At 48.3% G+C, this 12,541-nt stretch overlaps 1 protein-coding gene across 2 annotated transcripts in view; it reads left to right on the forward strand.

Moving 5' to 3' along the window:
* rps6ka1 (ribosomal protein S6 kinase a, polypeptide 1) overlaps positions 1-12,541 on the forward strand; it is a 491,911-nt gene that overhangs the window by 119,331 nt on the left and 360,039 nt on the right. The window lies entirely within an intron of this gene.

Consider the following 12,541-nt stretch of genomic DNA (forward strand, 5'->3'; position numbering starts at 1 on the left):
TTTCCCCTCTCTCTCTGTCCCTTCCCCCCATCTCTCTCTGCCCCTTTCCCCTCTCTCTCTGCCCCTTTCCCCTCTCTCTCTGCCCCTTTCCCCTCTCTCTCTGCCCCTTTCCCCTCTCTCTCTCTGCCCCTTTCCCCTCTCTCTCCTCTCTCTGCCCCTTCCCCCTCTCTGCCCCTTTCCCCTCTCTCTCTCGCTCTGCCCCTTTCCCCGCTCTCTGCCCCATCCCCCTCTCTCTCTCTGCCCCTTCCCCTCTCTCTGCCCCTTCCCCTCTCTCTGCCCCTTTCCCCCTCTCTCTGCCCCTTCCCCCTCTCTCTGCCCCTTTCCCCTCTCACTCTGCCCCTTTCCCCTCTCACTCTGCCCCTTTCCCCTCTCACTCTGCCCCTTTCCCCTCTCTCTCTGCCCATTTCCCCGCTCCCTCTTCTCACTGCCCCTTCCCCCTCTCCTCCCCTTTCCCCTCTCTCTCTCTCTCTCTCTCTGCACCTTTCCCCGCTCTCTGCCCCTTTCCCCGCTCTCTGCCCCTTTCCCCGCTCTCTGCCCCTTCCCCCTCTCTCTCTCTGCCCCTTCCCCTCTCTCTGCCCCTTCCCCTCTCTCTGCCCCTTCCCCCTCTCTCTGCCCCTTTCCCCGCTCTCTCTGCCCCTTTCCCCGCTCTCTCTGCCCCTTTCCCCTCTCTCTCTGCCCCTTTCCCCTCTCTCTCTGCCCCTTTCCCCTCTCTCTCTGCCCCTTTCCCCTCTCTCTCTGCCCCTTTCCCCTCTCTCTCTGCCCCTTTCCCCTCTCTCTCTGCCCCTTTCCCCTCTCTCTCTGCCCCTTTCCCCTCTCTCTCTGCCCCTTTCCCCTCTCTCTCCGCCCCTTTCTCTCCCCACTGCCCCTTCCCCCTCTCTGCCACTTTCCCCTCTCTGCCACTTTCCCCTCTCTGCCACTTTCCCCTCTCTGCCACTTTCCCCTCTCTCTCTGCCCCTTTCCCCTCTCTCTCTGCCCCTTTCCCCTCTCTCTCTCTGCCCATTTCCCCGCTCCCTCTTCTCACTGCCCCTTCCCCCCTCCTCCCCTTTCCCCTCTCTCTCTCTCTCTCTCTCTCTGCACCTTTCCCCGCTCTCTGCCCCTTTCCCCGCTCTCTGCCCCTTTCCCCGCTCTCTGCCCCTTCCCCCTCTCTCTCTGCCCCTTTCCCCTCTCTCTCTGCCCCTTTCCCCTCTCTCTCTGCCCCTTTCCCCTCTCTCTCTGCCCCTTTCCCCTCTCTCTCCGCCCCTTTCTCTCCTCTCTCTGCCCCTTCCCCCTCTCTGCCACTTTCCCCTCTCTCTCTGCCCCTTTCCCCTCTCTCTCTGCCCCTTTCCCCTCTCTCTCTGCCCCTTTCCCCTCTCTCTCTCTGCCCCTTTCCCCGCTCTCTGCCCCTTCCCCCTCTCTCTCTGCCCCTTCCCCCTCTCTCTCTGCCCCTTCCGCTCTCTCTCTCTCTCTGCCCCTTTCCCCTTGCTCCCCGCCCCTTTACCCTCTCTCTCTGCCCCTTGCCCCCCTCTCTCTCTGTGCCCCTTCCCCCCTCTCACTCTCTCGCTCTGCCCCTTTCCCCTCTCTCTGCCCCTTTCCCCTCTCTCTCTCTCTCTCTCTGCCCCTTCTCCCCCCCTCTCTCTCTCTGCCCCTCTCCCCCTCTCTCTCTCTCTCTGCCCCTTTCCTCCCTCTCTCAGCCCCTTTCCCCCTCTCTCAGCCCCTTTCCCCCTCTCTCAGCCCCTTTCCCCCTCTCCCTCTCTGCCCCTTTCCCCCTCTCTCTCTCTCTCTCTCTGTCCCTTTCCCCTCTCTCTCTCTCTCTCTGCCCCTTTCCCCTCTCTCTGCCCCTTTCCCCTCTCTCTCCCTGCCCCTTTCCCCTCTCTCTCTCTGCCCCTTTCCCCTCTCTCTCTCTGCCCCTTTCCTCCCTCTCTCAACCCCTTTCCTCCCTCTCTCAGCCCCTTTCCCCCTCTCTCTTCCCCTTTCCCCCCTCTCTCTCTTCCCCTTCCCCCTCTCTCTCTGCCCTTTTCCCCTCTCTCTCTGCCCTTTTCCCCTCTCTCTCTGCCCCTTTCCCCTCTCTGCCCCTTTCCCCTCTCTCAGCCTCTTTCCTCCCTCTCTCAGCCTCTTTCCCCCTCTCTCAGCCCTTTTCCCCATCTCTCTCTCTGCCCCTTCCTCCCCTCTCTCTCTCTCTGCCCCTTTCCCCTCTCTCTCTGCCCCTTTCACCTCTCTCTCTGCCCCTTTCCCCTCTCTCTCTGCCCCTTTCCCCTCTCTCTCTCTGCCCCTTTCCCTTCTCTCTCTGCCCCTTTCCCCTCTCTCTCCGCCCCTTTCTCTCCTCTGCCCCTTCCCTCTCTCTGCCCCTTTCCCCTCTCTCTCTCTCTCTCTCTCTGCCCCTTTCCATGCTCTCGGCCCCTTTCCCCGCTCTCTGCCCTTTCCCCCTCTCTCTCTCTCTGCCCCTTCCCCCCTCTCTCTCTGCCCCTTCCCCTCGCTCTCTCTCTCTGCCCCTTTCCCCTCGCTCTCCGCCCCTTTACCCTCTCTGCCCCTTGCCCCCCTCTCTCTCTGTGCCCCTTTCCCCCCTCTCTCTCTCTCTCTGCCCCTTTCCCCTCTCTCTCTCTGCCCCTTTCCCCTCTCTCTCTCTGTCCCTTTCCCCTCTCTCTGCCCCTTCTCCCCCTCTCTCTCTTCCCCTCCCCCCCCTCTCTCTCTCTCTGTCTGCCCCCCCCCCCCCCCTCTCTCTCTCTCTGCCCCTTGCCCCCTCTCTCTCTGCCCTTTCCCCCTCTCTATTTCTTTGGGCAGCACGGTAGCGCAAGTGGATAGCACTGTGGCTTCACAGCGCCAGGGTCCCAGGTTCGATTCCCTGCTGGGTCACTGTCTGTGCGGAGTCTGCACGTTCTCCCCGTGTCTGCGTGGGTTTCCTCTGGGTGCTCCGTTTCCTCCCACAGTCCAAAGACGTGCAGGTTAGGTGGATTGGCCATGATAAATTGCCCTTAGTGACCAAAAAAAAAGGTTAGGAGGGGTTATCGGGTTACGGGGATAGGGTGGAAGTGAGGGCTTAAGTGGGTCGGTGCAGACTCGATGGGCCGAATGGCCTCCTTCTGCACTGTATGTTCTATGTTGTTCTATGTTGTTCCCAAAAGTTCAAATGATCACATTTCTCGGCACAAATTCTGGAGCTTTAATCAAATATACTTTTCCATCTCTCAATGTGCAACAGAACGATACATTTTTGTTTTGGTACGTTAACTCTAATGCATGTAAGAATATTCTTCTAACCCTTTTTGAATCCTACAACGCCAGGCTTCTTAATGAAAGAACATTGCCCATCCGCTGGCTCTGCTTACAGCTTTTACTACAATCGGATAGGCCACAGCTACAAAGAAGCTCATTACAGTTATTTTAAAATTTATATTGTTATCTCAGGGCGGGACTGAAACAGCAGAAAATTATTCATTGTATTGGTGACAGATGTTGAATTTATTTTTCTCCATGCAGATTCTTTTAATTTCTTGTCCCCACCAGCAGCAACCACCTCTCCTCCCCCGCATTCAAGCACCCAATGTGCAGCAAGTCCAATGCAGGGATCAAAAGGATAAATCCCGGAAGTGAAACAAGCAGTGTGTTGACCCGGCAGGTTTTGCAAATTAAATTTTAAAAAACATATTTTATATTACATGTTTTATAAATTAGTTTAGCTCTTTGAATTGTACGGATGGTATCTTGAGTATAGAAGGTGATATATCTAGTTTGGCAGTGGAGGTGGGTGATGGAAGTATCTTTGTGTGATTACAATAGTGCAATCTATACTCTGCTCAATAAATGGCTGCTATGTTGATTTTGCTGCAGGATTAACATATCACACTGTTACTGCAGGTTTTGAAAGAAATTTATATAACTAATGTGGTGATGTGCATCAATGTAAATACATGTAGGCTGGCTAGACACTAGAGGGAGCACCAGAAACATCACACACACACACTCAACCAATAGATCAAGTAGATAGGACATGACCAATAGACATTCACGATACACAAGGAGGTGACACGACCACAGGGGAGCATTACACCAACCCATATATAAAGGACACCACACACATGATCTGCCTCTTTCCAGTGGAAACAGTCAGTGAGAACAGACACAGGGTTGATTCAATATTACACCCACCACGTGGATTGCAGCAACTGGTTAGTCAGTCTGGGTAGCTATAGTAGGATTAGCAGTAGTGTCGAACCCGAGTAATAGAAGTGTAAATAGTTTAATAAACGTGTTGAAGTTATCGCCACGTCTGAACCTTCCTTTGTCAAGTGCATCACAAGGAAGCCGCTTATGTTACATCTACAACATAACAAATCATGATACCAGGAGTGAACTGTTTCAATCCAGATAGCCATACCTCAGCGTACAGTGACAACCAGCAACGATATCCAGGCAAGATGTTCGTGATCCGGGTTCCGCAGCAGCTCCAGTGCCACAGCGATCTCCTCGAAAACTGGCGGGCATTCCGGCAAAAGTTTGAAATCTTCCTGGTGGCAGCCGAACTAGAAGATCTGGCCGATGCTGAAAGGACAGAGCTTCTCCTCACCATAGTCAGTGCCAGAGAAGAAGAAATCTTTAAAAAATTCAAGTTCTCCAAAGGGCAAAACAGGAGTGACTTCCAGGCAGTCCTGGACAAATTCGGCAAATACTGTGAGGAAAACACACTCCAACCTGCAAGAAAAGGTAAGAGAAGCGCCAGTACTCACCACGATACCGAGATCCCGGAGCAGAGAACAAATTTAATCGGCCGCCATCTTTCTAAAGGGTCTGCACTTGCACAGTTGCGCGAGAAGCGTGCAGAACAGGAAGGTCCGTTTGCGCATGCGCAAGATGCTGCGCATGCGCAATCACGAAAACGGCCATCAGTAAAGGAACAGTGATCTGCACATGCGCAATCGCTTCCTACCTGCTACGTCACATGCGTCATGACCTCAGAGGCCCCGGACCACACCCATTTAAAGGGGAAACGTCCCAAATCAAAGAAAAAATCTTTTAAAGCCGTAAAATAACATTCTTTCACCTGGAATGACAGCACAATGCCTCAAATTGAACCAGGGAATGAAATTAACCTCCGAAGTACCCTGCAACAAGCAGTTACCTACGCCCAAACCGATGATTCCGACCTTGAATACTTCGATACTGACCTTTACATTTTCTCTGGACCTCGCGAGCCCAATGCCAGCTCCGACGCAAACAGTGATGATATGGTTCTAGAAGACTACGACTTGGACGAACCTTTCACCTTGGGAGGCTACCCCAGTACCAAATCCGAACCGCAACTAGACGTGTTGCACATTGGCGACCCCCGTATTGAATCCGACGCGGACGCGGATTAGTTTTTCGGATTTGAGGATCTTCAGCCCAGCAGATATGACATCCCAACTCGTGAGTGCAGGATGATGCTGCAGCCTGAAACCAAGAGACAGAGAGCGGTACAAGCCCACAGAGAGCGGCCTGCTAACACACACAGCGTGGTCCATGCCACGCTCAGGGTTCCCGACTCTACGAAAGAAGACACGCAAGACTCCACACCGCAGTCCTTGCATGAACAAGAAGTGACTCCAGTGTCACAAGCCTCCACAGTGAGCTCGTGGACAAACTCCACGATAGAAGAAACGCAAGACTCCAGAGCGCAGTCCTTGCACACACAAGATGTGACCCCAGTGTCACAAGCCTCTGCAGTGAGCTCGTGGATAACCTCCACGATGGAAGCAACGCAAGAGTCCGACGTGCAGTCCTTGCAGGAACAAGACCATGAGGGTCTAGCAACCTCCTCTGACCAACTAGCGGCAGACAATGCAATTCTGCCATGCTCAAGTAAACAGCGAGAAGACTATGAAAGTCTACCACGCTCCAGTGCACAGCAGGACAACCATGACGGTCTATCATGCTACAGTGAAGAACAAAGCGATGATGACAGTCCAAGCCCAAATGAAGGACAACAGCAAGACAATGACAGTCCACCCACATTGTTTGCACCACCAGATGAAGACTCTGACAAGTTACCCAACCCAAGTGAACAACAAGCAGCTACTGAGGCTCTACCCACAGTATGTGAGACGAGTGACGACAGCATCCCACTTCCCATGCAAGATGTGCAAAGTGACAGACCTCAGCTAGTGTGTACAGAGGCACTCGACGATCACTGTGAGACCACTCGTGACTCCGGTGACACCACGATACTTCCACCCTCATTTACTCGAACCTCTCCACAAGTCAATGCATTCCTGCATGGTCCGACTCCAGATGTGCAGCTTCAAGAAATCTCAACTGACTCCAGTGAACCTGCTAAGACTCCGGACGGGGAGCATCAACAAACCAACACTGACCCAGTTAAAACCGACCAGACTCCAGATGGGGAGCAACCAAACGCTGACTCTGATTCATGTAAGCCGGACTTTACTCCAGACAGGGAGTGCCACAACCTCAGTGATGGCACGCTCAGGGTGACAGCAGATACCACAACGACAGGAGATGGATCACTTAATAAATTAAACTGGGTCAGTAATAGCAAGCAGCGGCTACAGTCCAAGAGGAATACACCAATATTCACCACCGCTATATCCACACATTGTTTCCACACCAGCAGTGCAGCCAATGACAGCTCATGCTGGACAAACCAAGCATTCAGGCATGCAGCAGCCAGCAGTCTATGCAGCACATTCTCAAACAGTCCAGCACTACGGATTGCCCACTAATGGAATCAAGACCGAAGGAGAACTACCGCAAGCGCAATCTGCACTACAGACTTGGATGCCTTAGTTACAGTCCAGGATTTGCTGCACCCCAGCCTGGTCAGACGGCATATTCCTATCAGATGCAAGGTTCTAGTTTCACACCATCACCAGGTATTTATGCGAGCAGCAATTCTGTTTCCAATTCGACAAGCTTCAATGGTTCTCAGCAGGATCACCCTTGCTGCACAGCACGTGGCCAGAACCAGTATATACAGTCTTATCCAACTTCAACATATGGCACATCCATGACCTCAAATGATACTGTTGATGGTACCAAGATGCCATCCGACAGCATCATCACAAACATCGAAAAAAGAAAGGGACTCCAAATCAGACAGCGAAGTGATTTGACCACTTCTTGGTTCCTGTGGCACAGGGACATTGATGGCGTTCATAACCAAGAGAGATATTTGACCATGATGATTGATGTTTTTTGGACTCACATGAATGATTTGGACTTACTGTTTAATCTATACCTTAACCTCTCTACCTGTTTTTTGTTCAATTTTCTCAAAGTGTACAAAAAATATGTAACATATAAAAAAGGGGGGATGTGGTGATGTGCATCAATGTAAATACATGTAGGCTAGCTAGACACTAGAGGGAGCACCAGAAACATCACATACACACACTCAACCAATAGATCAAGTAGATAGGACACGACTAATAGACATTCACGATACACAAGGAGATGACACGACCACAGGGGGGCATTACACCAACCCATTTATAAAGGACACCACACACATGATCTGCCTCTTTCCAGTGGAGACAGTCAGTGAGAACAGACACAGGGTTGATTCAATATTACACCCACCACGTGGATTGCAGCAACTGGTTAGTCAGTCTTGGTAGTTATAGTAGGATTAGCAGTATTGTTGAACCCAAGTAATAGAAGTGTAAATAGTTTAATAAACGTGTTGAAGTTATCTCCATGTCTGAACCTTCCTTTGTCAAGTGCATCACAAGGAAGCCGCTTATGTTACACCTGCAACATAACAAATCAACTAATTACTATTTAAAAACCCCTGTGTGGAATACAAATCAAGACAGTTTTGTGTTCAGTAGCTGGGGGTCTTGTTGCTCTGACAAAATAAGTAATGTTGTCAAAGTCAGCAGTTTCACCTTTTCAGCAGTCTTGTTGGGATTTGAGACTTGGTAAATCTTTTCAAAAAATAAATTTAAGAGTATCCAATTCTTTTTTTCCAATTAATGGGCAATTTAGCATGGCCAATCTACCTAGCCTGTACATCTTTTTGGGTTGTGGGGGTGAGACCCTCGCGGATATGGGGAGAATGTGCAAACTCCACACGGACAGTGGCCCGCGATCGAATCTGGGTCCTCCGTGCCGTGAGGCTGCAGTGCTAACCACTGCGCCATCGTGCCACTGAGACTCAGTAAATCAATACAGCAGGATCATTTTGTCCAGTGATATTGCAACATGATGTTACCCTCTTCAGTTTTAATTGTCAGCGAATTCAACCCTTCTCATTGCTAATTAATAGTTTCTTGACCAAGATTAAATTAGGAATAAAGTAACGTCTGGTCTTTGACTTCATTTTTCTTACTTTATGTTTTGAGCTCCCATAAGTCATGTCCTGAATTTTTATGGACCAAACAAATTATCTTATAAAACAGCTGCAAATCAATTTTGACCAGTTTTGTCATGATTTAAATCTTATAAGAAATGGAAGTTCCTTAGAGGTGTACCTGTAAAGCAGTCATTTTCAAACCCAGGTGGCGACCCCCGAGTGGGTCGCGGGGCCGTGCGTCGTGGCATTCCCGATCGCGGGGCCATGCGTCGCGGCCTTCCCAGTCGTGGGGCCATGTGCCGTGGTGCTTCCGACCATGGGAAGTTGTGCCCAATGGCGCAACCAGCTTTTATAAATGCCGGCTGTTCCGTGCATGCATGCTCCTCAGCATTGCGCAGGCCTGCCCAGCGAGGCAGACCGCCGCCTCCTGGCGACAGCGCGCTGACCCAGGAGGTGATTTTTAAATTTAAATCACTGGAGTCTTCCTGCTTGGAGTGGTGGCAGAGAGCAGGTATGCTGAAAGTCACATGTTCTGGGTGCGAGTAAGATTCCTTCACTTTGCAGCTGCCATCAGTGCTGGTGTGAGCTCAAGGCACTCTGGTGAACAACCCATGAAGAAGAAGCTGAAAACAGGAACAAAGCAGCATAAAAATGATTACTTGAGGTATGGGTTTATTAATTATGCCACTGCAAATCAGGATTCAAAGTTCACGTGTGTTAAATGCAGGGAAATACTGGCAAATGAAAGTTTAAAACCCTCAAAACTTCAAGGGCATTTGAAGATGATCATGGTGAGTTCGAGTACAAACCTCTTGATTTTTTTTCAACGGATGCCGTGAGATCTTAAATCATCAGCTGAAGTCATTATTAGATATGTAACGTTGAATAACAAAGCAAGTGAGATCCAAGCAGGCTCACTTATTACATTAAAGGTGAGTGAAAATGATGGATTGCGAAGGTCAGCCAGCGTGGGTCCCAAAGGATGGCTGATTGGAAAAATACTGCTGCGGAGGGTGACTGGAGTCATGTGCTATTCCTGCTGTAAAACTAGTCTTTTTTAAGCCATGACTAACGCAGATAGTCAAAACACATTTCCCCTGTCCAGCTTACTTGTCAGAGGCCTTGTGTTGTGGTGGTTACTGTTCCAGCCTAATCAAAATATTCAATCTTCAGTTTTGAGCGTTGTGAGTGGCAGTGAGTTGCGCCATGTCAGGAAGTGCATTTAACTACTCATCTGTTTTGAAATTGCACCAGTGTCCATTTCAAATGAGAGTAGTACAAAGACTGTTTCACTTATGAAACTATTGGCACCTTTGATTGCACTATGTCCTGCAATTGATTGCTGGAATATCATTATTCACGAGCTTACATTGTGGCATGTAAATGTTGCCACAGCCCTAGAGGGCCATAGGCTGCTTTCCCCTTTGAGACCTGAGTGGTGGTGTTTTAACCTGAGTGGTGCAGTTGAGAAGGCGGGGCCTTCATGAATAACCTCATCTGGTACAGGAATTGAGCCCTTGCTATTGCCGTGGTTCTGCATCACGAACCAGCCATCCAGCTAACTGAACATTGAACAGAAATGTTGACAATGTTTACCCATTAGCACAGTTGTTATCATGGTCCAAGCCTGAACGACAAAGATTAATTGTGTGATGTGATAAAAAAACATAGATCTGTCAAATTGGCAGTTTAACAATAACTAATACTGGATTTGAATAAATATTGCATGGCTCAATATGAAAACTCTGTCTGTGTTGAACATTTGCCATCTTGCTGGCTGGGGTGGTGGGAAAATGAATTTATTTTCATGAATTTCTAGATGAGCATTTGCCTCTGTCCCTTTTTGTATAGATTTTTTAGAATAGCCTAATATTCCTTCGTGGTAGTAAGCAGCCTGTACCATGCTATCTCAAAGTTAGCCGTTTATATTTGCAGGTTATTTGATCTTAATGACGGTTTTTCGGAAGATGCTTTATTGGTACTTTAATAATGGTTTGAGTGTCAAAATGTTTTAATATATGGTCGAACAGATGGTTACTTGTAAAGTGGTTATATGCTGCTTTCTTTGTGGGTTTCTCTTTTTGCTGCTGCAGTTTCTTAATTCAAAGGGATTTATGTTTATCAATCCAGGTCCTATCATTTATTCCCTTCATATTACTTTGATTGTCTGAGGCAATTTAATTTATCCAAGTCTGATTTATAATTTATGTTTGGTCTGTTTTTTCCCAATGTGTATTATGGATCCTGAATGACAATTGCATGATATTGATTTTACTTGTAATGTTTAGCTAACCGGACGACTGTTCAAGTGCATGGTTACACATGCTCTGTGCCAGTTTCAACTCTTGGCTATGAGTTTGATTCTTACAAAAACTTTTACTTCATTCTGATTATGTGGTCAGTGCGATATTCATCACATTGTCAGATAATGCTTGGTTTCCAGAATTGGGGTTTCTTTTTTTTTGTTATAAATTTAGAGTACCCAATTATTTTTTTCTAATTAAGGGGCAATTTAGCATGGCCAATCCAGCTACCCTGCACATCGTTGGGTTGTGGGGGTGAGACCCATGCAGACACGGGGAGAATGTGCAAACTCCACACAGACAGTGACCTGGGGCTGGGATCGAACCTGGGTCCTCGGCGTCATGAGGCAACAGTGCTAACCACTGCACCACCATGCCGCCCCAGAATTGGTGTTTCTTACAGACAAAATTGAATGAGCTGAATCGTGAACTACAGGGAAGGGGAAGACACTTGTCACTCATGATCAGTGCAGTGAATGAGTTCAAGTTGAAACTGGGTCTGAGGTCCTCCTCTTTAAAGAACAATATTACTGAACACTTCCCAAATCTGGAGTAAATCCAACAAAAGGTCAAACAGAAAGGGTTCCATCCAAACAAATTCTGTGACCACCTGAACAAATTGGAAAGGGAATTGAACAGACTATTTCAGGAGGTAGACAAGATGGAAAAAATCATTACGTTTGTTTCAAATTCTTTTCTTCAAGTGGGCATTGGAGAACTGACAGTAACATTTCAGCAGGTGTTTGAACAAAGCGGTGGACATGACATGGAAATCATGACTGTGCAAAATTACATAGAGCTGAAAGCTAGGTCATGGGACAAAGACCTTTGGAGACTTGTATACAGAATTGTGCCCTCTTCTGACATCATGTGCGCTCATGGTGAAGGCCTACATTGATTCCACATACCCCTGTGAAATGACTTTTTCCCAGGTGAAAATCATCAAGTCCAGAGATGCCCATCTGATGGACCGTACAAGGCTGGCCATCTCCAACCACAACCCAGACTTCACAACACTAGGATTGTGTGGAAACATACATGTCACACTAAGAATAGGCGAGTGTTCTGCATTGCACACGGTTTGGGGGTTTTAGTAAAGTCAAATTTTTAAGAGTAGATCTACATTTAGATTCTAAAAGTGATCTTGTGTTTAAAAATGTTGGAGATCACCACTGTTCTAGGGTATAGACTGGAAAGTGGGATGGAGGCCACAGTTTGATCAGCCATTACCTTATTAAATGACAGAGCAAGCTTGAGGGGCTGAATGGTCATCTACTCCTAATTCATATGTTTGCATAATGTAAAGGCAAAGGTTAGTTCAGAGACACTGATCTTCTGCAATACGAAGAAAATGAGTGTGGTATGGAAGCAGATTATGTTGAAAATTCCATGCATTGCATTGGAGTAAATTCTGTCCAGGGCATCGATTAGTTTCACTATTGGCACATTAATGAAATGTGGGCACTGGTGGGGGACCATATTTGAAATTTTACTGATGTGAATGAACTTTGAATGAACTGGTTGAAATGGAAAGATGTGTGGCACCTATAGAGCTGGAAACTGCAGTTGTTTTAAGTTCTTCAGATGGCTTTTGCTGTGCCCAGCTGGTGAATGCTCTGAAGTGTAAATTTGCCCTTGTGCTGACCGTACTTCAAATGTATCCAGTGTGTCAGAACCACCTGTAGACAGGGCAGGGTAGGTAGCATGGATGCATTGCAGAACAGACTGATCCACGCTAGTTGAAGGAAAGCTTTTCACATGTTTTTTTTGCCGTCTGATATAAAGGTCAGGCTGCTATGTGCCAGGAGCTGAGAATCCCCAGCTGCCTCTCGATTAGTTTAAATCCAATATGCTTGTCCTATTACATGAGCTGATCTGAAGCTACACCCTTTGTTTCATGATGCAAAACTCGGTTCACAGCAGAAGGTCATTTTTGACCTACATCCAGACTTGAAACTGAAGGTGCTCTTTTGAC

The sequence above is a fragment of the Scyliorhinus torazame genome, chromosome 1 (genome assembly GCF_047496885.1).
Source record: "Scyliorhinus torazame isolate Kashiwa2021f chromosome 1, sScyTor2.1, whole genome shotgun sequence".
Taxonomy (NCBI): domain Eukaryota; kingdom Metazoa; phylum Chordata; class Chondrichthyes; order Carcharhiniformes; family Scyliorhinidae; genus Scyliorhinus; species Scyliorhinus torazame.